The sequence below is a fragment of the Propithecus coquereli genome, unplaced genomic scaffold (genome assembly GCF_000956105.1).
Source record: "Propithecus coquereli isolate 6110/MARCELLA unplaced genomic scaffold, Pcoq_1.0 Scaffold59, whole genome shotgun sequence".
Classification (NCBI taxonomy): Eukaryota; Metazoa; Chordata; class Mammalia; order Primates; family Indriidae; genus Propithecus; species Propithecus coquereli.
The window spans coordinates 4,945,045-4,969,726 of NW_012151840.1; positions in this window are offsets into that span (position 1 = coordinate 4,945,045).

Consider the following 24,682-nt stretch of genomic DNA (forward strand, 5'->3'; position numbering starts at 1 on the left):
AGTGTTAAACTAGACTATTTAAAAATCAACTACATGTCATTTATAGGAAACATCTATCATATATAAGGACACAGAATGGTTAAAGGTAAAGGAATGGCAGAAGATAAACCATGTGAAAACAAACTATAGTAAGCTAAAATCGGCAGAACTAAAGGGAGAGATAGAGAAATCCATAATCATAATGAAAATAGTAACATATCTCTCTCAGTAACTGATAGAACAAGCAGTAATGATGGAGGGGGTAAACCTCTGACATAATGGGCATACATAGAACATACATCAAATATCAGAATGCACATTCTTTTCAAATGCACATTGAACATTGACCAAAATAAACCATGTCTTGGGTCATAAAACAAGACTTAAAAAATTTCAAAGATCTGAAATCATATGTTCTCTGACCTAGATTAGTGTTTGATTGAATAACTAGGAACTGTCTCCTAGCAAGTTGACACATAAAACTGATCATCAAATGGTATTTATTTTAGAAATGCAAAACCTGTTTCAAATATGAAAATCAATTAATGATTGATTAACATTAACAAAATTAAGAAGAAATATATGGTCATCACAATAGATATAAACGATAATAATAAAAGATATTCAGATTAGAAGAAAATAAAGCTGTCATTCCCAGATGACATGATTATGTTTGCATAAATCAAAAGAATGTACAAAACAGCTAAAAATTATAACTGACTTTAGCAAGGGGGCTAGATAAAAGTCAATTGATAAGAAATCAATGTACTTGTATTTTTTGGCAACCATCAAGTAAAACATAAAAATTTTAAGGTACCATTTATTATAGCACCAACACAAATCAAATAAACAGAAATAAATCTAATGGAAAATATGCAAGTTCTCTAGACTGAAAACTATAAAATAGTACTGAGAGAAATTACAGAAGTCCTACACAAATGCAGGGATGTATGATATTCATGTGTTGGAAACTTAACATTGCTAAACATCACTTCTGTCCACTTTTTTGTATAAAGTTAAAGAAATTCCAATCTCAGCAGATTTTTTTCAATGAAATTAACAGGCAAATTCTAAAATATGTATGGAAATACAATAACCTAGAATAGCCCAGCCAATGTTAAAAAAAGGACAAATCTTTTAAGACTTACACTAGCAGATATCAGAACTTAATATAACATTGAAGGAACTAAGACTGTGGTATTGGATTGAAAGTAGAAAAACTGAACAATAGAATGGAATAGAAAGTCCAGAAATGTACCCATATATGGCCACCTAAGTTATGACAAAAACTCCACTAGAATGTAGTGGGAATTTTTTAAAAAAGAGATGGTTCTGGATCATTTGAATATCCATGTTGGGAAAAAATGAACTTTGACCCCTACTGTAGATCATTCAGAAATATTTATCTGAATGGAGCATAGAACTAAATGTGAGGGTTAAAATAATCAAGCTTCTAAAAGAAAACAGAAGAGAATATAATGCCTGACCTTGAAGTAGGCAAAGATTTCCTAAACAGGATATAAAAAGCACTCTTCATAAAAGACAAGACTAATAAATTGAAATAATTAAAACTAAAAACTTTTAATTTGAATCTGAATATCCTTAAAAGATATTCAGAAGAAAGTGTAAGAGAGAAGCCATGGCTAGAAGAAGGTATTTGTGCCATATCTATCCATATATACATATTGACAGATCAATAGATAAATAATCTCAACAAAATAGTTGTGCCAAGTATATATATTAAACCCCTATAAATCATTGAGAAAAAAGTAATCTAATTTTTAAATGGAAAAACACTTGTGTAGGCACTTCATAGAAGAAATATCAAAATGCCCAATAAACATATGAAAAGATGATTGCCATCATTTTTCATCAGGGGAATGCAATTTTAAATGATGATGTGATACCACTACACACCCAAAACAATGGCTAGAATTTTGAAAGACTGACAATGCCAAGTGTTAGCAAAGACTTGAAGTAACTAGAACTCCCTCAGATTGCTAGTGGGGATGTATTAATACATTAGCACAACCAATTTGGAAAATTATTTAGCAGTGTCTACTAAAGTTGTATATTTTTATTCCCTATGATTCACCAGTTCCATTCTTGGATATATATTCAAAAGAACATAAATGTTTATGTTCACAAAAAAACAAGTGTAAGAATATTTATTGCAGCTTTATTTATTAGAGTCTTGAACTGGACACAACCCAAATGTCTATTAACACTTGAATAGTGTAGTGGGCAGAATACTGACCCCAAAGATGTCCAAGTCTTACTCCCTGGAACCTATGGGCGTGTTACTTTACATTGCAAAGGGGACTCTGCAGATGTGATTAAGTTAAGGACACTGAGGTGAGAAGAGTATCCTGGATTATCCAGGTTGGTCCAATCTGAACCACATGGGTTCTTAAAATCGAAAACCTTTCTTGATTGTGTTCAGGGAGGGAGATGCGAATATAGAAGAACAGACAGAGACACATGACGTTGCTGACTTTAAAGATGGAGGAGGGGGTCGTGTACCAAGTGATGGAGGTGGCTTCTAGAAGCTGGAAACGGCAAGGAAACAGATGCCCTCATAGGATCTCCGGAAAGGAATGCAGCCTGCCGACACCTTGATTTTAGCCCATGGAGATCCATGTTGAACTTCTAATTTACGGATCTATAAAATAGTAAGTGTGTGTTATTTAAGCCACTAAGTTTGTGTCAGTTTATTATAAAATACAAATGAAATTTTAAAAGATGTGATATATTCATAAAATCTAAATAATACACAGCTATAAAAAGAACACACAACATGGATGAATCTCAGATATAAGGTTGAGTGAAAAAAGTAAGAACAAAATAGTATATACTCTGTGGTTCCAAATATTGCTATTCATATGAAGTTCAAGAAAAAGTCAAGCTAATCTATAGCGATGGAGTTCAGAATAGCGGTTGCTCTTCGAACTGTGGGAAAGGGGGGCACGAGACAGCCTTTTAAGGTACTGGAAATGTTCTATATCTTGGTCCAGGTGATGATTAAATGAGTGTATACATATGCAAAAACTCTGATTTTTGAAATTTATACCTCTGTATAAAGATATAATGGATAAGGATAGAGTGTTAAATTAATGTTCTTGGACAATTAGTTATCCATATAGTAAAAACTACTTTTTAAACTTTCTGGTCTTTAATTTGCTGATTCTCCACTAGAGGGCGCCCTTCCACGAGCGGGGGAGTCCTTAATTAGCACAGCACTGATGGCCATTGACAGCCCGCCCCAGCCTGGCTTTCCCGCCCATCTCCCTTTCCCCACATAGGCACTAGCCCCCTGTAAACAGTTTGTGGGAGACACACATTAGTCGACAATCACACTAATATTTTTTCTAACAATTAGAAAAGAACTTGTAAGGTATCTGTGTGGCCAGATTAAAGGTTAAATGTGAGTCAGCAACACCTAAAATGCATACAATTTATCTCTTTTTAAAAGTCTAAACCTTAACATCTGGAAGTGTTTGTATGAATTTTGACCCCCTAAAAATCTTTAAAAGGGATGTTTTTCAGTTGCCAGCATCAATATTTAGTATAAAAAGCTCACAAGTGTAATAACCCTTTGGAACTTTCTCACCAAAGGAGGAACATTCTTCTTGTATCTAAATAAATTCCCCAGATCTCTACAGATCGAAATGCAATCTGTTTTCTATTTATTGTAGTCTGTTGCTATTCGTCCTTTGTTTCAACAGTTACTGAGCACCTTACTATGTCCCAGAACCTGGGCTCATCTTTTGGAATCAGAAATAAATGATGCCAATTCCCTGTCCCTCCTCTGGGGAAGACAGACACATTAGCCACAGCGATGGGTCCTGGACGTAGGCGATTGTTGAAACTGTGATTATGTTGAAGTTGAACCGAAGGGCATTTTGGATGTATAGAGTATTTTCCCCAATATATACCAGCACAAGCAAAGACAAAGGGACGTTATCATGTTGCTACCACAAAGTTATTATACACACAAAGTGCTTTGGGAAGACTGAAACGGGAAGAATTAATTTGCTGGAGTCGCATCTAGGAAGGTTTTGTGTGGCATTTCCAAGCAGACCTAAAGAAGAAAGGCTCATTGGGTGAAAAGGTGGTTTGCACACACGACCAGCAGGCGGCGCCCTCCCTTCTCCACAGCACGCGGCCTCGCTCCGTTCCTCCCAAATCGCAGCAACCAGGAAGGAGCCAAAATCGGATGCCTGCCTGGGCCAACCCCCACCCCACCCGACCTGCCCACACAGCCCACACCACATACCCCGACCTACTCGGTACCCAGTACCCAGAGAAACTAGGACAGATAGGAAACAGCATACAAAAATGTTCCATATTTGCTTTCATTTTACAGAAGACTGTAACTTCTGTGCTTTCAGAGAATTAAAAATGTCTACTTAATGCCAAGAAAAATGAGAAGTAAAAACAGAAATTGACTTCATAACAGGGAGGAAGCTGGGCCTAAAACTAGAGATACGAGGAAGCAGCCTCGGTGTGGTGGTGACGTCAACACGCAGTGAGAACCTGTGACTCTCGGGGGACCCTCCAGGCCGCAGAGCCCTGAGCGCGTCTCGCCGACACCGGGAGAGGCTGGCTCAGACATGCGGCTGCTGCAGGCAGGGGCCGCCCACCCACGAGAGAAGCACACACGAAGGCGGTAGGGTGTAGAGGACAGAGCTAGGGCTCTAGAGCCAGAACATCTGACTCGCTAGCTCTGTGACCATGGGTATCTTACCCACTCTCACTGAGCCTCTATTTTTCGAAGTTTAAATGGGTTCCCAACACTCTTCCAGAGGAGTCGACAAGATCATCATGCGAAAGTGCAGAATGGCGCTGAGCATGTAATACATACTCCACGAATGGCAGTAGCTCGTCCCCATCGTTCCCTCCCTCCTCCCTCCCAGCCACTCTTGGCCCCCTTGCTCTGTCTTGCATGAGTCAGGCACGCTCTCACCTCAGGGCATTTGCACTGGCTTTTTCCTCTAGCTGGAAAGTTCTTAGCCAAGATATCTGCTTGGCTCACTCCCTAACCTCATTCAAGTAGTTGCTCAAAAGTGGGCTTCTTAATAAAGCAGATCTGACCAGTCCATTTAAATTGCAACTTACTCTCATCCCTGCCACATGCACTCTCAATACTCCCCATTTAGCTGTATTTTACAGTGGTTATCGCCTTCTAACAGTCTGTAAAATCTACTTATTTGTTAGGTTTATTGTTCGCTGCCTACTCCTCCTAACTCGCTACCCTAGATTTTGTCTATTCTGTTCACTGCTATATCCCTAGTGTCAGTAGCGTTGATAGGACGTAGTAGAGGCTCAATAAATATTTATTGGATTTATGAATGAATGGATGGATGGGTGGATGCCCTTCCATTTCAAAGCTCAAATCTCCTCATCTGTCACACAGAGAGAGCAGATGTTGAGACCAATGGTGAAGCTCCAGTAGGAGGGGAAGCTCTGCACCATGGCAGGCTGTTCTCCAGGTGGTTTCCAAGGACATTCTGAAGGTAGAGGTGAAGGGCTTCTTCAGACTCGTACCTGCAGCCCAAGGCTCATGCCCCTGTGCAGGGGCACAACTTGCTGGGTTTGGCTCTGGGAGTAGCACGGGGGTAGGCGGTGGAGGGGAGCTCAAGCAGGGCCCTGTGTCTTTGGAAGTTGGCATTTATTGCACTCAACTATATTCTGGGGACTCAGAAATTAGTAGAAGTTGTCACTTGCCCTGGAGATGCCTACAGTCAACCTTTGTCTTTTGGAGTCAGGCAAACCTGGAGGTGAATCCCAGCTCCGCCACCAATGAGTTATGATCTTGGACAAGTCATGTACATTCTCCGAACCTGAATTCACACCTCTACAGAGCAGGGAAATAATGACCACTTTTCAGCACACTGTTTACACACAGGGTAGTGCGCATTTGATAAACATTGTTTCCGTTACCCTTCCATCTTGAATCTCTGAAATTTCCCTGGAGTTCCCTTTCCCTGAGACATGGCAATGCATTTCAGGACTCACCTGAAGAGGGAGCCAGAGCACCACCAGACTCCCGACGGCCCGCGGACCGCAGCCAGCGCAGGACAGCTTGTGGGCAAAGCGAGTCAGCAGAGATTCTCTCTGGTCCAGACCTCACTTCCTCTCTCCCAGTGCCCTCTATGCAAGCTCTGCCATCCTGTGCCAACGTGCTTCCCACAGGCCGCCAGGCAGCTCCCCCATCCCGAGCTCCATCTAATCAAAATAATCCTCCAATCAAAATACCAATACTCTTTTCTGTCATTTTACATAGCTGTTGTCATGGGTAAGTGACAAATTGGATTGATAAAAACCAATTGTGGCAGGATGTTGTTAGGTAATATTGGCTCCTCCCAGGTAACATGTGCATTTTAACAGGTGCCTTCTGAAGATATATCTGGGGACAGGTGAGCATTCCATATGCAAACATCGAGTGCTGCTCACCTCACCTTTAGACCGCCCTGCATTTCATGGGCAGTACAGAAGATTTGGTGCTTACCCTGGGTTAACTTATATTAGGTTGAACATATAAAATCGCTGGTGATCCACTTTTGACCTGCAAAACAACAAGTACATATGGTACAAATTAATATTTCACTCCTTCACCCCCATTCAATTTCACTATAGACTCTAGCTCTTTTTTTTCTTAACTTTCCCCATCACATTTTTGCCTTTAAGTACTGTTTCACTCTTAACATACCCTTCTTGTTATATACGTCCTGCCTAGGCCACACCTCCCCTTTGCAGGGCATCTCCCTGGTGGGGCAGCTGCTGAGATGGGCTTGGTCCCACCTGCATCTCCAGAGTGTGCACACTTTGGGCACATCAGGGCATCATCCAGCCAGGGGCACAGGGGCTCCAGCTTCTCCCACACCAGAATGTCCTGGAAGCCCTCTCTCGGTCTCCTAGCAAACTTCTCTGTCCTCCCAGAATAACGATCTCAACTCCTTTGAGTCTAATTGCTCTCCACTATGGAATGTAAAAGGACAATGCCCACCACATAAGGTTGTCATAAGGAATGAATGAGGTAATAGTTGTAAAAAATCTAGCACATGCCTGGCAGATGGTGGTCATGTCATTCTGCAAGGAGCAGTTCCCTTCTAAGGAGCCCAGGCAGGGTCTATAAAAACCAAAGCCCCCAAAGCAATCTATTGTCCCACCCACCCCTCCCTAAAATCCCATGTTACTGTTGCACGCCCACACTTTACCATTTTGTCAAATGCGGTCTGTTCCTTTTCTCCAGCCATTGCTGTAATTACTGCCTTTAAAGGCAAGAAGCTCAGATCACATTCTCCTGTGATGGCCACAGCATGGGGCAGGGCTGGACCTGTGGCTTGAGCTCAGAAACCCCCCAAAGGACTGAGTCCTGCCTCACCAGGATTCTCCTCTTCTGTCCTGAGGCCCTGGGAACCTGCCCCTCCACCCAGCCAGAGTAGCAACTGTGACACCATATGACAACACTGGTATTTTCACATTTATCTTGAATAATAAAAATACATCATATTTTATTACAAAAGAGAAAGAAAGTTGCCATTAACTTCTACTCTTTCTCTGTAGATATTTGATCCACTCAAGAAGAGGCCACAGCTTCTCTGTCCTTTCGGTTTAAGTTTCCCCAGTTAGGATGATTAGGGAAGAAGCTCTGATTAAAATAAACTATCCCAGAGGAAGAGGAACCAGTCCCTAAGACAGTAGATCTGGATCTGAAGGTTAAATACAGAGGCTCTGTGGAGGGGAGCAGAGAGATTTGTACCCTGGAGGGAAGGGAGGTGGTCAGGCTGCGGGTGAGGGGTGCTGGGCATTGGCCTTGGGAAACATCTGCCCCTTCCCCCACCTTCCCACCACAACCTCCCCCCACATTTGTTCTCAGCATCTCACCCCTACCCCTCACCTCTCCAGTTCTAAAAAAGTCTGTCAAGGCATCTGGAAGTAGAGAGAGACCCAGGCTGGCTTTGAAGGGATTATAAATGACTAAGGAACACAAGAGACAGTGCTCAGCCTCGACAGAAGCAAATGCAGACACCTGTCTCTGTGGGGAGAGTGCATGTTTGCTCAGTTCAGACTTCGAAATGGATATATAACTCTAATTACATTTTTAGATTTTTATTTTTTAAATACCAGAATAATGGTATTAAGCTAGTAAAAATATAAAGTGGAAATTTTTTCTTCCAACCAGAATGAAGTTACAGAGACGGGTTTATCCTCTAATCTGAAACAACTACATCACCTGATGAAATATAGTCAGCCCTCCTTATCCGTGGGTTCCATATCCACAGATTCAACCAACCACAGATCAAAAGTATTTGAAAAAATAAAAATAGCAATACTACAGTATAACAACTATTTACATAGCATTTACATTGTATTAGATATTATAAGTAATCTAGAGATGATTTAAAGTGTACAGGAGGACCTGTGGAGGTTATATGCAAATGCCACATCATTTTATATAAGGGACTTGAGCATCTGCAGATTTTGGTATCCAAGGAGGGTCCTGGAACTAATCCCCTGCAGATTCCAAGGGATGACTATGTCTAAAACAGCTTTCAAGAAGTTGAATCTGGAGCAATACAGGACAGTGATTTGTGTGTGATGAGAAACAAATGAGCTGAGCCCCAGGATTGTCCTAGCCTCCTGCTATGAGAGTTTTCCAGGCTGTGGCTCAGGAAGGGGAACCTGGCAGAGCCCAATGGTCTCTCTGGATTGAAGAAATGGAGTTGAGTCCTGAAAGATTACTAGAGAGGAGAGAGCTGGAGGTGGGGAGGAAAGAGAGAGAGAGAGAAGATGAAAGGGAGCCATCCCAGGAATCACCCAGGATCAGGAAGAGCTCCTGTTCCTACCAAACAAAGTGGAAACCCCATAACTTATGGGGCACTGGGTCTTCAGAAAAGTTTTGCCTCAGTAATGGAGTAAAATTGGTCGTAGACTAAATACTGCTCTGGTCCCACCTAACAAATCTTAAAAAGCAAAATTTGACATGACCAAATTGCTTCCAAGTAACTTAACTGTGCCCCAGAATAAAGTTCAAGAATATTTATGGAAACAAAAATGTATCCAGCCCTCCAAAATGTAAAATTCACAATGTGTGGCATCCATCAAAAATTACCAGGCATGCAAAGAAGCAGAAAAAGATGATATATGATAAAAAGAAAAATCAGTTAATTGTTATTGACCTGGAAATGATCAACGATGACAAATGATAGAATTAGTAGATGAAGACATTGGAAAGGTTAATATAATTGTGTTTCATATGCACAAAACACTAGCAGAAAGATTAAGTAGACACGGAAGACAGAAAAAATGACCCAAATCAAACTTCTCAAAATGAAAACTAAATTGTCTGAGAAGAAAAATAACTGGATGGGATGAACAGCACACTAAACACTACAGAAGTAATGATGAGTGAGTGGAACACATAGCAACAGAAACCATCCAAAATGAAACAGAGGAAACAAAAACCAAAAAGCAAGTGAAGTAAGCACAGTACACCTTCATGCAATGTAATATACATGTAATTGGAGTCCCCAAAGGAGAGAATGGGTGAGAGTGGGAGCAAAAAGTTTGAAGAAACAATCACCAAAAGTTTTCCTAATTTGAGTTTTATTTAAATTTTTAAAAATTTCTAAAAAATTGTACAACTAAAAATCTCAATTACCCCCAAGCACAAGAAATATGAAGAAAACTAAACCAAGGCATTTCATATTAATAATTAAATCACTTAAAACCAGTGATTTTAAAAACTCTTAAAAGCAGCCAGAGGGGGGCAAATACACCATTTACATAGAAAGAAATAGTAGAATGATTTCAGACTTCTTGTCAGAAACAATCCGAGTCAGAAGAGGGTAGAGCAATGCCTTTAAATTACTGAAAGAACTGCAACCTAGGATTTCAAACCCGGTGAAAATATCTTTCAAAAATGAAGAAGAAATAAAAACTTCTTAAGACATTCAAATGCTGGAAGAATTCGTCACCAGCAAACTTGAACTATAAAAGATGTTAAAGGAAATCTTTCAGGTGGGAGGAAAACGGTAGCAGGTGGAAATCTGGAGCTGTACAAAGGAATGAAGAGCACCTGAAGTGGTAATTACGTGGATAAATATAAAAACATCTTTTTCTTATTATTTAAATTGCTTTTAAAAGGATGCGGTAAACTGAAAATCTAAAAGGGATCATCACAGTGGCTAGGCCAGGGTGCAGCCCTCTCAGTGGGTGGCGGTGAGCCCAGTTCAAGGTGGCAGCCTTCAGCTCTGGGCCAGTAGGGGGCGCCTGTGGACTTTGGAAAGACTACTTCACCCACAGGGCCTGCCCTTCCTGGATGGCAGACTCCCTGGGCCAGAGTTTTGGGGCTCTCCAACAGCGACACAGGTGGAGTTCCTTGGAGATAAATTATAAAACCTAAAGACCCTGGATGGATGGACTACTGGGTGACCCCGGGTTCATTTTGAAGCTATCCCACTAACTTGTGGTGAGACCTTGTTTGGGCACCTACCTCTTTGGGCCTCAGGTCCCTCATCTGTAACATAGAGATGAGGCCAGGTATGTCTAAGGGCCCTTCCGTCCCACACACTCTGCAATTCACTGGGTCTTCCCCTAATACGTGCCAGCACTACCCTCTGCTGCTGCTCTGATGGAGCCTCCAGTGGTAGAGAGACAGGACCTTCCCCTCTGCAGAAGGCTTGGAGACATGAGAACCAGAAAATCAAGTTCAAGAATTCCCGGTTGTACAGCCCTGTGTACAGCCACCATGCAAAGCACTTTATGTCATTTTTTCCTTTAATTCCCGAGTCCAACCCCCAAAGCAAGGGAGATAGAAATAACTATCCCAAGCTTATAGGTGAAGAAACTGAGACCCAAAGATATTAAGAAACTTGCCTAAAGTCAAACAGCTAATAAAGAATGGAGCTGGCGTTTGAGCCAAAGGTCAGGCCCTGCCACACACTGTCACGTACCGGGGGTTCCCATGCAGGCCTCCGTGAGCTTTGCACTCTCCCTCCTGAGAGAAGCCTCTGTCTGCTGTTTGCTCCTGAAAATCACAGACTAATCCAGAAAAGCTCTTGGAGGCTTCTAGTTCAACCAGAAAAAGAAGCCCACTCTAAAAATTTTTTAAATGTTTAGAACCTCTTATATTTGCCCAATTCTAGTCCTATAAAAGTTCACTCCAGCAAAGGTACGGTTTAATGATAGGTCTAGACCTTATGCTGGGATAGCACTCCAGAGTTTACACGACTGCCATAAGTGTTCTCTCGGTTTTTCAGAACAAATGTAAGTGTTCATAATAAAAATTAAGTTTTTAAAAAATCATACTCATTTTCCAGATGTGGACATTTCAACACAGTCTAAGTGACGTGGTCATAGTCAATACCAAGCATCAACTAATACGAATGATAACTTTAGCCCAATTCCAATCTCATGCTCTTCTATTTCACTTCTTTTCTTCTAAGCCCCCACCCCAAAGCCTGGGATAAGCAACACATATGTGCGTATCTGTCTGTCGTGTGTATGATAAGAGAAAATGATAAGAAAAAGTACTCAGAATAAGAAGCTGGGTGGAGCAGTGGTGCCATCAGCAGGAAGGACCCTTCCTTTGCTGTGGAGACCAACACCCAGAGTCCAGGGCTTTCAGAGGGTCGTCCCCTGCCTGCCTTCTCCCATGACTCTGAGATTGAGCCATTTGCTTTGTGCCCCACATGGCAGAGCAGGGCTCCCCGAACTCCACACAGCTCCATGTACCGGGTCTTCCATTCAGCCTCCCCGGAGCCGGACCTTACCCCACCCGCCAGCCTCCCACCACACAGGGAGGATCCAGGGAGTAGAAGGGCCCCCTTGCACATTCCTCAACTTTAATGAAGGGAAGATATAATCACTTCTCAACTGCATGGACCTAATTAACACCTGCACAGTTTCGGTTGCTGATTAAGGGTACTCCTCCCTCGCCGAGGTTCCTATAGGACAATCTGTTGCAACTTGCTAGAGGTGGGACGACAGGATTAAGGTCAGAACAGGGGCCAGAGTCCCTTCCTGTTTGAACTCTCTTCGCATCTTAGCGTCAGGAACAAGTCAGACTCTACAGCAACCCTGTTTCGAAACTGCCCTTCTGTGTCCTGCCCAGACCAGTCCTCAGGGTCTCCAATCCAAATTGTTTTTCCAAACCCCTCTCCCATCATTATATGTCTCTTCTACCCAATCAGAGGAATCTCCAAAACTGGAACTCAGGACTGTCTAGTGGTGAATCCCAAATCCAAGTCTAGCACCTTCCAAACTCAACCCTATACCCATTTTCTTTTCCCCAAATTCACACCTGTCGGAATCACATCAAATTCATCTGAATTATTTGAAGAAGGAATAAACAAGCTAACAAATAAATAAACAAGGCTATCACAGAGTGTGGTAAGCACCAGAAAGAAAGCAAATATGAAGCGTCAGGGTTTTCTGCAGGCCGTGGTGCAGTGCGCCTCGGCTGCAGTAAGCCTAGGAAGGCCGCTCTGCGGGGTGGTGCGGGCGCATTCTATAGCAGGACACGCGGCCCACCGTCCACTCTCAGCCCTACCCCTCCACAGGCCTCCAGTGCTCCCTACCCCTCATTCCTGTCGTCTCCCCATAGCTCTCTGTAACTCTTCGACATGTTTTATTTACTATTTTGCCTGTTATTAGACTACCCAACTGTAAAGCTCCATGAGGATAGGGAGACTGCTGTATCCCCAGTACTCAGAACAGGCTTTGGCACACAGCCACTGCTTAATAAATGCGTATTGAATAAATTAAAGTGGTCTCATTTATCCCTGACCAGAGGAACACAAGCCAACTGCCCAAGCAAGAGCCACTTTTCCACATCCCTGGCATCCTCAGAGGAGCCTTGGGCAAAGTCACCTCTTTGATCTTGCAGAACCCAGAGGCAAATACAGTTCCCTACCACAGCCAGGCCACAGAGGCAGAGTGTCCTGTCTGGAGAGACACCTAGAACCCAGGACCCAGACTGCCTGAGAAAATCCTATTCTCGTTCTCCCATGCCCCAGTGCAGAAAGCCACCCTAGATTCTTCCCTTTCCCCCTTCCCCCCACACGGAGTCCTCGCCATTCAATTGCCAAATGCATTTTGAAGGAGCCCACCTTCTCTCTGTCTCCTCTGCCACCACCTGGGTCCAGGCCAGGACCACTGCAATAGCTCCAGCTGGCCTCTCTACTCCTGCTCTTGGCCCTTCCAGTTCTAGCTCCATGCAGCATCCGGAGGCTTGTTTTAAAATGCAAAACAAGGGTATCTCTTCCCTGCTCAAAACCCTCCTACAGCTTTTCTTTGCTCTTACAATAAAATTCAAACTCCTTGAACTTCATCTCCTGCCACTTTGGCCCTCGCTGGCTGCCCTCAAACCCTGCTGGCAGCCTCTTTTCTCTTTCTAAAACACACCAAGTCATTCCCATGTGTTTTAAACGTTCCCTCAGCCTCTCCCTCCTTCTCATCCTCGGGCCTCTGCTCAAACTCTGCCTTTCTGGCCTGGCTCCCTGAAGGCCAAAACTGCTGCCACAGCTACTCTGTGCCACGCCGTCATGGTTGTTCCCTGTGATCATCTTCCTACTAGCGCACCGTCTGCCTTGCCCACTAGAGTGTGGGTTCCATCAGGGTAGGGGTCTTTGTCTATTTCCTCTCCCTTCTCCCAATGCCTAGCATGTGATAGGTGCTTAAGGAACATTCTTTTGAAGAAATGAGTAGAGAAGCCTCTATGTATTCACATCCTCAGTACACACAGAGACACACTCATAGCCACAACACCAACATACACACACAGGCAACACACACACACTCAAGGTCGCAGTCACCCTTGCCTCTGGTTGCACCTTTTTCTTCCTGTGTGGTCTCTTATAAGAGGCCTCTTATAAGCCTTTTCCACTGTGGACATCCCCTCCTTTGGAAACCACCCCCTTCCCTATAAGGCAGGATCACTCCATGTCCTGGTGAGGCCCTGGGACTTTGCTTTTCTCTCTGACCAACGCTCTGCCAAACCTTCTATACCAGTTGATCCCTCATCCACGCTTCATGGCGAGATTCAAATATTATTTCTTCTTTGAAGTGTTCACAGATCCTTGATGTCTCCTCCCTTCCTCTAGGCCCTCAGAGTTTGTTAGATGACTAACAGAACATTTACCATGCTGTGTTTGTTGTTGTTATTTGTGCTTCTGTCTGTTAGGTGGACTGTGGCATCTTATTGAGGACAGGAACATTTCTTATTCATGACTGCATTCCCAGAGCTTAATGCGGCACGTGCACATAGGAGGTGCCCACACACACGTGCGGAATTGCCTGGGTGGCCTGGCCTTTTAGGACGTGGACCTCACAGCTCTGTGACTGTCTCTGGTCCCCGGTTCCTTCGTGACTCTTCTCCTGTTACCTCCTGAATGTGAGCACTTCCTGAGTTCCCCTCTCAAATCTCCCCTGCTATTTCTTCCACACTCTTCCGAAAACACGTCAGAGTTTAAATTCAGCTTCAATTCTCAGCACACAGGAAGCCCTAACCACATTGGGCCTCTTCTGTACCTCTGAGGCCAGCCCTACCATGGGCTGGCTGGGCAGCGTCAGTGGACAGACTTTATTCTTTAGAGCATCTCTGAAGAACCACTCTGACACTCAACTCTTATACCTTATGTGACAGAAATGGGACACAGGTGTCTTCCTTATGCCAGGAGGACATGACCTTAGGACATGGCTACTCAAGATTCTTGAGGTTGGTGCTCTTTGGGACGAGGGGTCATCTTTCAGTATCCTCTGAAAACAGGCGGGATGGAGCTGAAGAATATTCACCCCAGGGGCTACTCTGCCTCCTCAGCTCACACAGTTAGATTTTAGAGACTGATGACAATGAGGACAGTGTTTCTGTAAGTGCACAGTCGAGACATCTGGTTACTTAACCACTGGACAACAGCAAAACCTCTGAATTTGATGGGGCCACCAGGCACTTAGGATCCTCTCTTATGGTACTGGCCTGTGTCGTAGCTCCACACGGGTGAGCTATGGAAAATGTCAAGAAGGCACAATTATAGGACGACTACATATTAGGGCCCTCAACTCCCACCCCTAGCACCTGAGCTCTCCTGTGTTTGCCCTGAGCCTGAATGGATGCTTCACCAGGTCCGCATCCTTAACTAAAAGGCATGGCAACACCTGCATCTCTCCCCCGGCCCAGGCGAATGTCAGCAGCCAGTTGGCAAGGCGTAAAGGCAAATGCACAGTTTGAAGTGAAACAGATGTGAGTTTGAATCATGACACCCCCTACTCACAGACTTCATTCAGCAAACATTAATATTTACTGAAGTCATTCTATGCGCCAGACAGTGTGGGAGACACTGGGGACAGAGGAGAAACACAACAGACACGGACCCTGGACAGATTACTTCAACTACTTCAACTTGTGGGCCTCTGGTTTCTCATCTAAAACGGGATAATAGCTACTCCTTAGAGATCTTAGGAGGATTTTATGAGATAACATGTGTAATTATGGACCATTCATATCATCATCATGGTTTTTAATAAAGTAACATGACATCAATGTGTGTGAAAAAGAATACAATTGTTTAAACTCTTGAACTCAATGTTTACCTTGAGGAATTTACCCTAAAGAAAAGCCCAAATACGAATTTTTTATAAACATTTTTTCATTTATAAGAAGAAGAAAGATGGAAAGGAAATAAAGTATCTACTAAGTATATGTATTTTGCAGTCAGTGGATGAAATACCTTACGTCTGTTAATTCACGAAAATGAGCAAAGGAAAAAATGCAAGCAACCTAAATATTCAGCAGTGGCATAATGAATGGAATACTTATAGTCATTTAAAGTAATTATAAAAACTATGTAGCAAATTGGAAAAATGCTCATGACATCACGTTAGGTGGAGAGTAGGTTACTGCATGCAGGTATGTGGAAGATGATTGCAGCTATTTAAGGCCCACGTGCATGAGCACAGCCACACAAAAAATGAACACTTGCTCTAGAATGATGGGCTTAGGGGTGACTTTTTGCTTCCCATTTGTCAAACTGTCTGTGGGTTGTTTTATTGTCTGTTACATTATTGTTGTGGGAGTACTTTTTTAAGGTGCTCTATTGGCAGGTCTTTCACTCTCTCCCATATGGACTACCCATCCATTCTGAGACGGAAAGAAAAAGATATTTTTCATGTTTTCAAGTCTTGGTAGGTGGCAAATCTTTGTTTGTTTCAATAGATCTAAGGTGTACAAGTGGAGTTTTGTTACACGGATATGTTGTATAGTGGTGAAGTCTAGGCTTTAGGTGTACCCATCACCCAAATAGTGCACATTATACCTAAACAGGTAATTTTTCATCCCTCACCTCCTTCCCACTGTCCCACCTTCTGAGCCTCCAGTGTCATTATGTCACTCTGTATGACCATGCACACCCACAGCTTAGCTCCCCCTAATAAGTGAGAATATGCAATACTTGGTTTTTTGTTCCTGAGTTACTTCACTTAGGACAACGGCCTCCAGTTCCATCCAAGTTGCTGCAAAAGACATTATTTCATTCTTTTTTGTGGCTGGGTAGTTTTCCATGGGGTTTATATACACCACATTTTCTCAATGCAGCCCTTGGCTGAGGGGCACTTAGGTTAATTCTGTATCTTTGTGACTGTGAATTGTGGTAGCAAATCTTTGAAGAGGCATCAGTTGCATTCAATTTATTGCCATTTCCTGAAAAAGAAATGGAAGAGTTACCCCTTTATATTTAGCTCTTCAACTACTCACAGCAAGTCTTCAAAAATGCTCTCAGAAATTAGAAACAAAGGTACTGCCACCAACCACAGGGTCCCAGGAGGGCAAATTTTACGTCTCCAGAAGGACCACGGGCACCGGCTGGCTTCCCATCCATCCATCCATCCATTGATTCTACCACTCACATGTCCATCACATGCCGATGCCCTGCCTGTCCATCCCTCAACCCCGTCCCTCTATGATCCATTCATCCATCAAAGGTATCACCATAAGACTCCATTACAAGAACTAGAGATTTATAAACATATTCTGAGTCTTCAGTTGGTTATTAATCTGAAAAGCCAAGGCCTAGTTCCCAAATGGGGTCAATGACACAACAGGACAGGAGCCCAGGCGACGTGCTTCTCGTCTTCTCCCTGGTGGGCAGTTCAGCAGCTGTTTCAGCCACTGGGCAGGCTCCCAAGGCCTATTCTAGGAACAATGGGCCCACTAATCAGGCCACTATTTGTCACCAGGGCCCGCCCTTGTCCTTGTCACAGTAAGATTGCTGGCTGGATCTCTAAGGCATTCCAAGCATTTGCGACCTCAATCTGTCACATACTAGCCCTGTCGGTGGAGTGGGAGAGGCTGTGCAGTATGTGCTTGTTAATCTGCCAGAAGAAAACTTTTAATCAATTAAATAGTGGGTTTTCATTACGAAAGGCTAGATTATGACCTTCTCAATCAAGTTCTAACTGGGGTTAATGAGGACGCTCTGCCCTGGACCTTCTTATCTTGCACCAGGCTGTCATGGTGTAGAGTCCTACTTTCAACCCTAAAATGGGCCTAGATAGGGAAACTGAGTCTGCATCTGCAGAGAGACTAGGATGCGTTCATAGGGCAAACAAAAGAATTAACAAATATTTACTGAGTGTGTGCTCTATGTGAGGCCCAGTGCTAGATGCTGGGAATTCAGGGACAAATCCAGCACATTTCCTGCTTGTGAGGAACACAAAGGCCCTAAAACAGCGAGGATCAGTGTGGAAGGGGCCACGGCAGCAGTAAGGACAGGGTGCAGCAAGAGCACCCACATCTGTCCAGAGAGAATGGCAGAGGCTGCAGGGAGGGGGCACTGGAACCAGGCCTAGGCAGCACCCACAGACAGGCCTGCTGCCTGCTGGATAAGCCCAAGGAGATGCACAGAGAGGGCCGTCGCATTTCTGAGGCAGCTTGCTGCTTGCACAGGGTCTCTGAGGTGGCAGCCACTCTCTGTAACAGTGTAGCTCAGATTTGAAAATATGAACCACAGAAGGTCTCACTGGTGTTTCTGGAACTTACCTTAAACCTTCCTATCTACAGATCACTGCTCTTATTCTTCATATTTCCTAGAATTACCTCTTCTCATTCCACCCAGCTCCAAGGCCCCCAACCTACTACACTCACTCACCCTTCAAGGCCTACATCTCAAGTCACCTCTTCTGTGAAGCCTTCCTGGAATGCCCCACCTCCCGAGCCTCCCTTTGCTCTCCTGGTGTCTTGTATCCACCTCTAGGACCACACACTCCAGCTCGTTTGTGGGGCCTGCCTCCAGCAGCCTCCATCCCGACAGCCCCAGCAGCTTGCACAGCGGCTGGCACACAGTAGGTGCTCACTATCTCATTGTTGAGAAGTTCACTCCTCCCAGGATTGACTCGCACTCAGGTGATCCAGAAGTGCCGTCCAAACCCACTTCCTGCAGGGCTGAACTTGTTCTCATGACAGGAAGCCACTGGTTAACTTAAGAAAAACAAGTCTGTGGAATTCAGCCAGCTCCCCAGCCAGTGCGCCACAGAGCAATGACTACTCCACCACACACTGTATTTTCCAATGTTTATGGGAAACTTGGAGCTCACAGGGCATAGTCAACAATCAGCCACCCAACAAGTATTGATTGAGCACTCACTGTATTAGAGGCACCATAGCACCAGTGACCTTTAAGGGTGGAGAAGGGGAGTGGGAGGACCTTACTAGTCATCAAAGATGAGATAAGATTGTTTAATTTTAATTAATTCAAAAGATAATCTGATTGATATTATCGTCATTATACTTTCCTGACTTTCCCATAGTGGACCTGTCTTACTTGTATAGCCAGATTTAAAAAAAAAAAAGAAAAGAAAATTTTAAGACAATCTGGGTGGAAGTAGCAAAGGTTTAGGCGCATAATCGCTGATTAATGTTTGCTGATGCATTGCCAATAGGCTCCAATTTGTTCTATACCTAAGTAGTCACTTTTGAATGGGAAAGCAAGGAGGTATTGAGTGTGTGGGGAGAGGAAGGGGGTTGCTGGGGCCCTGCGAGGGTGGAGGGCGCAGGACTGCAGAGGCCTCAGAGGGGCTGTCAGGGAAGTGGCGTCACCAGCAGCACAGACCCCAAGTGGCCGGGTTTCTTCTACTTGCTCTTCTCTTCCTGCCTCAACTTCCAACTCTAAGGCCTGGGCCCCTAGGGGTGTTCTGCCCCATTAGCTATCCTGCCCTGCATAGGAACAAATGATTCCGCGTCCTTGTTTGGGGGTGGTGATCTTTTTCAAAGGGAATTTTATTTGGAAAACCAAGAGGAGAGCAAAATGAAAGAGAGTCATCAGGAAGGGGTAGAGAAGAAAGCTATACGAAGCGCAGAGCCCCTACCCTAAAGCACGTGAGGATGGGATGCAGATTGGCTTGTCTGGCACGTGGAATCCAGGACCCAGTCCCCCTCTCTGCAGAGATCCTCTGCCCCTCCCCGGGGCCTGCCCCCACCTTTACTGACACAGTCCAGGCAGGTGAGCAGAAAATAATTCTGCTGTGTCTCACCTGGGGGCTCTGAACAGAAGGTAGTTCTACCTACCCAACCCCAGAAGCCCTTTGGTCTCCCTTCCAGGCCAGTGTCTGCCAACAGATGAGCCAGCTGAATTCTCTCTTCTCTTGCCTCCCTGTACTACCAAGGGATGCCCAGGTCCGGGTGCCCCTGGTCTTACCTGCTCTAGGGGGCCCATCTGCTATTGGTGCATTTCTCTGATCTTGGGTTCTCCGATCCAGCTGCTGGTCAGCAGACCACATGCCCACTGGGCCTGCCATTGACCATCCTGGCACTCGCCCCCTTAGGCCCTCCCGTAGGGCCCCGATATCTGGTGCCAGCCCCTGTCCTGGCTTCTGTGCAAGACTTGCTGGAGCACATCTCACTGGCAAACCTCTGCTCAAGCCCAGCCGCCACTACACGCATCCCGGCAGCGGTGGTGCCTCTCCCCTCCCAGCCTCGCTCTGTACCTTCCGGTCAGCGGCACAGGGCTCTGTCCTACAGTTTCGCCCAAACCTTCTGTTCTTCATGCCTCCTTCTGCCTTAGGCTGCTCCCATTGTGCCTGACGTGAACTCCGAGCTCCCCACCCAAACCCCACCCCCCAAAGTCTGAAGACCCCTTTTCAAGTCCCAGCTCTGCCATTCCACAGGCGACTGACTTGCACACATCTGCACCTTGCAGGAGTAAGCCACGTCCTTAAAACAGGAAAAACGATACTAACTCAGAGGATGGAACGCGAAACGGTATAGGTAAAAGTGCCTCGTAAACAATAACTCTGGGTGCAATGGGTTTTATTGGCCTCGCTGCAGGTTGCCTGGTGGCTTTGCTGTCTGTCTGTCTGTCTTCACCACCTGAAATACATTCCCTCTCTGGGTCAGGAGGGTGCGCTCCTCTCTGAAGCCCGGCTTCCTGGCAGGCTTCCTGGCTATCCCTCTTTGCTGCCTGCGCTGTGTCCTGGGGCCCGCGGCATGCAGAGGCCTCCTGCCACACATGAGCTCGAACGCTAGGTGGCAGCGTGGCCCCGGAGCTGGCTGAGGAACGCAGCCCGCTGCTGGCTGGGCACCAGGGCCTGAGGTGCCAAGCCCAGGCACGCCTGCAACTGCTACTGGCTACTGGCAGCAGAGACCCAAGAAAAGCTTCCTGTTGCTAAACACAGGCTGAAGCCTTGGAGACAAAAGGAGATTTGGGTTGATCTGAAGTCCGCTCTCCCACCAGCTGGGGCTTCCTTCGTAGATCGGAAACAGCAGCCGGCCTCTGGCGGAGCGTGGCAGAAGCTGAGGCCTGGGTGGCGGCAGCCGGGCTCAGCATGGCGGTCTCTCAGGCCAGACGGCTGCTTTGACTACGGGGCCCCGGAATTCCCTGTGGACCCTGTGGCCCAGAGGAGCCTCTGGGATCCTGTCGAGCTGGGGACACAGGCTTTCGATGTCAACCTCTCTCTCCACTGACTCCTTCCCCTGATCATATGAGCAAGATCGAGCCTCTCCCAGTTTAAAATAATTCTTCCTCAACTTACTTCTCCGTTCACCATTGCCTCTCTTTGGCCCTCCCTTCTTTGCCAGATGTATTGAAAAGTTGTCTTCGCTCTCTCGTCCCTCATCCCCTCCCACTCACGCAGCCGCGGGCGCGCTGCATTCTGTCTCTCTCCTGCACCTCAAGACCGCCCGCCTCTGGCACGGGCCGCCCTCACAGTGCCAGCTCCGGCTCCTGCAGCCTTGATCTCACCGCGTCTCTCTGAGGCAGGCCACGTTTGCGCCCTCTCCTTGATGTCAGGGTGGGAAGCCTAGTAGGTGCTCAAGGCACGGGTGGAGAAAGATTTCTCACGCAGAGATTAAGATATACAAAAGTAAAAAAGTTTATTTGATCTTCTTAGGGGGGGAGAGAGAGAAAGAGAGAGTGAAAGAGAGAGGAGAAGGGAGAAGAGAGCAGGGAGACGGCGTGGCATCCCAAAGAAAGAGGAGGGGGTGCTAGCACTGAGACCAAGTGGCTTGTTGATTTTAAGGGGGACAAAGAGAGAAAAAAAATAGTGATGTCAGTCGATAACAAAAGCAGCTGCAGGATGTCAAAGTCCAAGAGTTGGTTTCCTGCCTTTCCTTGGGGAAGGGATTATCACAGGAGATGTGACTCTGTCCTCGAAATGTGGCTGAGGCTGGAGCTCATTCTCCTGCTGTTTACTCAGGAACTCCGTAAAAGCAGATTCTCAAAAAACAATTTAGAAAGAGACAGATTTACATCTCTTTTCCATCCATTTAGCTCTTTTCAGAAGTTGTGCAAAACAGAACTTCTGCAGAGTGCCTGCTATCGAGAGAACTCATAGGATTGATCTTTAACTGTTACTGGGGAAATTGTGGCGTTGGATATTAATATTTTTCTGTTATTTTTACAAGGCCGACCCTTTCACTTGACACAACTCCTTCCCTGTTTTTCTCCAGCCCTCTTTATTTTTTTCTTTTAACTTTTTTCATGCTCAGTTTCCTTGTTTGTTTTTGATGAGACAGAGTCTCACTTTGTCACCCTGGGTCGAGTGCAGTGGCCCCATCATAGCTCACAGCAACCTCAAACTCCTGGGCTCTAAGGGATCCTTCTACCTCAGCTTCCCAGGTAGCTGGCAATACAGGTGCACACTGCAATGCCCAGCTGGGTTTTTGTTATTTGTTTTGCTTTGATTTTCTTTTCTTTTTGGTAGAGACAGGGTCTTACTTTTGCTCAGGCTAGTCTCGAACCCCGGAGCTTAAGCAATCCTCCCGCCTCGGCCTCCCAGAGTACTAGGATTACAGGCGTGAGTCACCGCACACGGCCATCTCCAGCCCCCTTTAAAATGTTCTTCTTGATCTACTTTACACAGTTTGCTCAAATCCACTACTCTCAACTTTTCAACTAGGGCTTCTATACCAAAGATTTCCAAACCTCTACCTTAGGACCTGACATCTTCTGCTCCAGGGCCCTATCTCCAGTGGTTCAAGGTGGCCAAGACTGACCTCATCTCTCTGCTCCAGCCCTGATTCAACCTGCTCCTTCTCCTGTTTTCTGTCTTAGCAAAGAGCATAAGGAGGGACCCAGGGGTGGCCAAAGTCAGACCATCAGAAGTCACTGTTGACTCCTTCCCTGCCCCACACCAGCCACATCCCTGTGATAGCCTTGTCTTGTCAATTCTACCCCCTTAGTACCTCTCAAATCTGTCCCCCAGCCAAGTCCTTATTATCCACTGAACAACAGCAACAGCCTCCGAAATTTTTCCAAGCTTTTCGTTCCTGCCCCTCCCTGCTCCCACCACTGTATTGTCCTCATTTCAGACAGTTGTCCATAAAATGCAAAGCTAAAAAAGTCATTTCTATACCCAAAACCCTCAGTGCCCTAAAGGTAGTGTCCAAACGCTGTTGCCTGGCCCAAAAGAACTTTCCCAACCCACCTTCTCCAGGCACACAGCTTAGCAGCCTCCAGCACCACTGACCCAAACCCTCTCTCTGCCCCAAGGAAGTGCTCCTGCCCTGCCTCCCACTGCAGCTTCGTCTAGACTACTTCTGCTACCTCCTGTTTGCCCATTGAGACCCGGTTCAAGAATTGTCAACTTTCCAACCCCAATTCTGTGTTGGGTGCTCCATCTCTGTGCTTTCTGGATTAAAGTACTCAGTGTAGTAATTGTGTAGTCACATGTCACTAGACTGATTTAGAGGGCAAGATCTGCATCTTTCTTGTCTTATAGTCCCCAGCACCGACTTCACTGACACAGAGAAGGGGTAGGCAGATATTCGTTGGATGGGTAGATGGATGGATGGAAAGTGAAAAATTCCTATCCAGAACAAGTTTTCTGCTTATTTAGAGGTGATGTAGTGTTTTAATTCCTCCCTTAACCCCAAGCCTGTGGTATCTATTACGTGGAGCCAGACTCAAGACCTCGGAATGACCCAAAGCAAAACAGCTGGATGCTTTCACCAGAGCCTGGGGGCTGGAAAAGCTTTGCTAGGTGCAGTACCAAAAAGTTTGGGCATTGTTTCCTGCCTCACTCCTGGGTAGAAGAGAAGAAGGGAGCCACTGCAGGCTCCAACTTTGCTCTCTCTCTTCAGCCTGGAGGGATTGCTCTTGCCAGACCAGGGAGATGGGAGCAATGCAGCTAAGCATGTAACCAAAGGACAGAGCCAGCCTCTCTGCGGAAGCAAGCTCTGGGCATGCTGGTGTCAGCGGGGAAGTCCAGGACAAGGACACAGAAGGCAGAGCCTCAACTCACAATTTAAATGAGATACAAACACACTCTTAAGGACAAAGAGTCCCCCCTCCTATTAATGGTGATGATAAACCAGCTGTACCAACCCCAACGGTGCTTCCTCACGTTGGCTGGGCACACTTCCTCGGCTGGGCCTTTGTTCATACTCTCCTTTGACTGCTGTACCCACCGCACTGCCTCTCGGCCAGCCTTCCAGGCCCAGTGCAAATACACAATATGAGAAGTCTTCCCAGAGCAGCCCACCCCCGGTCTGAATTGACACATTATTTTCCTCATTCTTCTGCAGTACATTGTTCATATTTCTTTTACAATACCATCTTTTTTTTTTTTTTTTTTTTGAGACAGAGTCTCACTGTGTTGCCTGGGCTAGAGTGCCGTGGCATCATCCTAGCTTACAGCAACCTCAAACTCCTGGGCTCAAGCGATCCTCCTGCCTCAGCCTCCTGAGTAGCTGGGACTACAGGCATGCGCCACCATGCCCGGCTAATTTTTTTTCTATATATTTTTAGTTGTCCAATTAATTTCCTTCTAATTTTAGTAGAGACGGCGTCTCGCTCTTGCTCAGGCTGGTCTCGAACTCCTGAGCTCAAACAATCCACCCACCTCGGCCTCCCAGAGAGCTAGGATTACAGGCATGAGCCGCCGCGCCCGGCCTACAATACCATCTTAAATTATGTTTCTTATGACTGTCTTTGTCCATGTCCCTGACAAGGTTATAAATGCCTGGCAGAAAGGAACTATGTTTTATCCATGTCTGCATATCCCACGGTTCTAGTCCTAGGCTCAAGGCATGTGATGAATACCCATTGAATTGAAGAATAATTACAGAGCAACATGCAGACAGCAAGGTTCATAAGTTCAAAGTAGATGGAGAGAATCGGAGCGATCCCATGGGTGGAGCCCATGGGGGAGCCTTCCTGGAAGAGGTGCGGCTGGAGAAAGCTATTCAGGGAGGAATTGAGAAGCATGA